Source organism: Panthera pardus, unplaced genomic scaffold (assembly GCF_024362965.1).
Source record: "Panthera pardus isolate Hobbes unplaced genomic scaffold, ASM2436296v1 HiC_scaffold_12, whole genome shotgun sequence".
Lineage (NCBI taxonomy): Eukaryota > Metazoa > Chordata > Mammalia > Carnivora > Felidae > Panthera > Panthera pardus.
This window is the reverse complement of record NW_026526677.1, coordinates 106446454-106450437: the sequence shown is the minus strand read 5'-3', so window position 1 is coordinate 106450437 and position 3984 is coordinate 106446454. Positions and strand designations below refer to the sequence as shown.

At 45.0% G+C, this 3984-nt stretch overlaps 1 non-coding gene across 1 annotated transcript; it reads left to right on the top strand.

Moving 5' to 3' along the window:
• On the top strand, positions 1-134 carry LOC128776336 (small nucleolar RNA SNORA52). The gene has a single exon (XR_008421413.1). It is a non-coding gene; the product is annotated as a small nucleolar RNA SNORA52 (small nucleolar RNA).
• The last annotated feature ends 3850 nt before the right edge of the window (positions 135-3984 follow it).

Below are 3984 nucleotides of genomic sequence, written 5' to 3'. Positions count from 1 at the left end.
CGGTCCACCCTAACCCCTGCCAGTCAGCCTGTGGCCTGCCAGGTTTCGCTTGTGGACCAGAGTTCTTTAGAAGCCTTACCCAGAGGGGCGAGCAAGGCTTCAGTGGCTTTGTGCCAGGCTGCTTCTAGGCACTCCAGGAAAAGAAAAGAAAAAGCAGTAAGAAAAATAAGTTAGCAATTGAATGTATGAATGCTTTTTTACCGAAGAAGTTAAGATATAAATGCAATGCTTACAGAAAAGTTGGAGAGACTTTCAGAATCAGAGCCGGTTTTATTGAGAAATACCTAGTGATTATCGTTAACTATGTATGAAGAAAGGGGCAAAGCGTAGGCCCTTTGCAAATCTACTTGGGTCCCTGATCTAGTCCAATTATTAATTTCGGGAACACTTTTCAAGTCACTGGGCTGTGCCTCTGTTCGTCTCCTCAAAATTCTTTCTTTGGGCATTGCAACCTGATTCGGAAAGAGGGTAACAAGGGCGGCCCTGAAGCATGGAGGTGGTGACCATGCAGTGTTCTGACTCTCGGCTTTATGTTAGATATGGTGGCTTCTGGGACACATGTGCAGGATGTTCTGATAAGTTCTTCAGGGGGAAAAAAAAAAAAAAAGAATGACCCTCCCAACTAGTGAAGGACCTTTTGGTTCAAAAGTATGGTGTAAACTACTTTGGAATTTTAAAGGTGTGTTTTCTCTTTTTCCTGTGGAAATGACTTAAAGGGCGGTTCATTTCTGAGGCTAGTCGGCAGAAGTTTATTCAAACTTAACACACTACAGAGGGATTCTCCGCAACCGACTGAGGTTTGTAATCATGTTTCCATTGGAATACATACAGGGGTTTCAACCTGAGATGGCAAAAACCTGTATCTTCTTTGACTGATTGAAAGTCATTCATTCATTAATCTGTCAATCACTAAACCAATTTTTATTGAGCATTGATTATGTTGCAGGTTCAGTGCCAAGTGCTGAGAATACAAGATGAGCAAGAAAGTCTACTGGGAAGTGCGACGTCACAAACAAAAATTACAAAATCGCTTGAAAAGTGCTCTAAGCCCTTTCTCCTGAGCTCCAGACTCAGTCTTTCGTTTCCTGTTGAGCATCTCCACGTGGTGCCCAGGGACACCTCAGACTTCACATGCCCAGGACTGCACCCATCCATGATCTTCTCTACCTTCTCTACTAAACCTCTTCCTCCCTCTGCTTTCTCCCTCCCTTCCTTTGTATGTGTCCCATTGCAATTTGTAAAACTGTCTCCTAGCCAGTCACCCATCCTAGAAGCTGGAGAGTAATTCTGAACCCATTCAGCCCCCACTTTCCATCAGTCACCAAGTCCTGCTGATATTATCTCTTCACGAGTCCTACGTCCCACCTTCTCCTCCCTAACTCGGCTACTGTCCTCACCTGGGAGGCTGGTAAACTTCCCAAGTGAAATCCCAGGCCAGCATTCCGACCCTCTCAAACATATCCTTCACAGAGCGAGATTTCCTGGGTTTTCTAACTGGAGGGCTTAGCACAGAGTGGACCCGCAGTAAATACTGTTGTAATTAACGCTGTGTGTTAATGGAGATGAGAGGCATTGACAGGCCAGCTTTCTGAGTGGAGAGTGTTTTGTTTGTTTTATGCTCCTCTGGAAGGTCAGTACTCCGTTATCTCAAAGGTGACCGGGTCACTGGACATCTGGCTCACATAATCTAAATTTGTAAGAGATGATACAATGTACTGGTAAAAACACTGACATCTGGATCCTGTCATGCCGTATGTAATGCATCTAAAATGACACTTGATGCTGTCTTTTTTCTTCCTTTCCCTTCATTTCATTCATACAGAACGCCAATTTTCTACTCGAACAGTTAGGATTAAGTTTAGCAGAAAATGACAGAAAACCCCAAATAACAGTCCTTTAAGAAGATAGAAATGTGTTTTTCTCTCAAAATGATGACCAGAGAGGCAGTCTGGAGCTGGAGTGGCGCCCTGCCCACTCACCAAGGACCCCAGCTCCTGCTGTCTCCACGCTCGGCCGCCTTCACCATACGGCTTCTGCCTCATGGCAAAAGGGCTGCCCCAGCTCCAGCCGTTGTGTTCGCATTAAAGCCAGGAAAGGGGGTAAAGGAAAAGGGAAGGGCATCTCCATTCCCTCAACAGGGAAGCCTCAGCAAGGGAGACGGTAGGCAGATGGCGCGGGCAAGCGGGGCGTCACCATCATGTAGCATTTGCGCGAAGTCAGGGTACACGTAGAGTCAGTACCGCAGAGGCTGAGCCCAGACGAGAGGCCAAAGTCTGAGACAGACGAGGCCGAGAGATCTCAAGTGTCACCTCAGAGATATCTGGCACAATCTAGCAGTCTCTGCCACACCACACCAAATCTGGATTACCCCCTCACCGACAAAGCCAGGGCGCCCCTGGGTACTCAAGCCCAATACCCAGGTGCTTGCACAACCCGGCTAGTAGCAACAACAGCAGTTAGCAACCAGCTGCACTGGGCCCGGTGACCCGCTAAGAGCTTTGCAGGTACTATTTCATTGAATTCTCACAACGAACGTGGCTGGAAGGTACTATTTCCTTCTTGCTTTCTTTCTTTTTCTTTTCTTTCTTCCTTCCTTTCCTCTTTCTTTCTTTCTTTCTTTCTTTTTTTCTTTCTTTCCTTTTCTCTTCCTTCCTTCCTTTCCTCTTTCTCTCTTTTCTTCCTTCCTTCCTTTCCTCTTTCTCTCTTCCTTCCCTTCCTTTTCTTTCTTTCTTTCTTTCTTTCTTTCTTTCTTTCTTTCTTTTCTTCCTTCCTTCCTTTCCTCTTCCTTTCTCTCTCTCTCTCTCTTCCTTCCTTTCCTCTCTTTCGTCTCTTTCTTTCTTTTCTTCCTTCCTTCCTTTCCTCTTCCTTTCTCTCTCTCTCTTCCTTCCTTTCCTCTTCCTTTCTCTTTTTCTACCTCCCTTCCTTCCTTTCCTCTTCCTTTCTCTCTCTCTCTCTTCCTTCCTTCCTTTCCTCTTTCTGTTTCTTTCTTTCTTTTCTTCCTTCCTTCCTTTCCTCTTCCTTTCTTTCTCTCTCTCTTTCTTCCTTCCTTTCCTTTTCCTTTCTCTCTTTTTCTACCTTCCTTCCTTCCTTCCTTTCCTCTTCCTTTCTCTCTCTTCCTTCCTTCCTTTCCTCTTCCTTTCTCTCTCTCTCTTCCTTCCTTCCCTCTTTTTTTCTTTCTCTCTCCCTTCCTTCCTTCCTTTCCTCTTCCTTTCTTTTTCTTCCTTCCTTCCTTTCCTCTTCCTTTCTTTCTCTCTCTCTCTTTTTCTTCCTTCCTTCCTTCCTTCCTTTCCTCTTCCTTTCTTTCTTTTCTTCCTTCCTTTCCTTTCTTTCTCTCTTTCTTTCTTCCTCCTTTTCTTTCTTTCTTTCTTTCTTTCTTTCTTTCTTTCTTTCTTTCTTTCTTGTATTTAATTTATGTGTGAGGAAACAAATGGAAATATTAACATACCTGGTCATCAGTGAGGTCAGGATCTACACTCGGGAAACCGGGCTTCCGTGCCGAATCATGAGAGAGTTGTAAAATCAGCGTGGGGTTGCAAGAAGGTATTTTCCAGGAAAGGAAACTTCATGCTCTTAAAGAACATGTCAGTATCTGATGGAAACACCTAATGATTTTTTTCTTCTCCACCACAGAGCACACCCATCATTCCTACCCAGAAACTAGCAGCACCGTGAGTGGCCCGGTTCTCCGGCTAGTGCAGATGCCTGGGTTCGTGTCTCCTTGCCAGGCTGGCCCCTTTATTCATCCTTTTCTCCCAGAGGGTCCAAGTGTGACCCTAGCTTTCTTCTAGCATCGCCCCACATTCTCCAGCTGAGTTTTTGTCTCTCTTGGACGCTGAAAAGAGTGTCATGGTGTCCCCCTCCCTTCCTCTTCTCTGTGCCAGAAAATGACTCTGAGTGTTTCTGAGGAATTTTACAGCCTTCAAAAGAAGAAGAGAATATAAGGGGTTGAAATAACATCATAGAGAAATTTCAAACTTAGAAGCA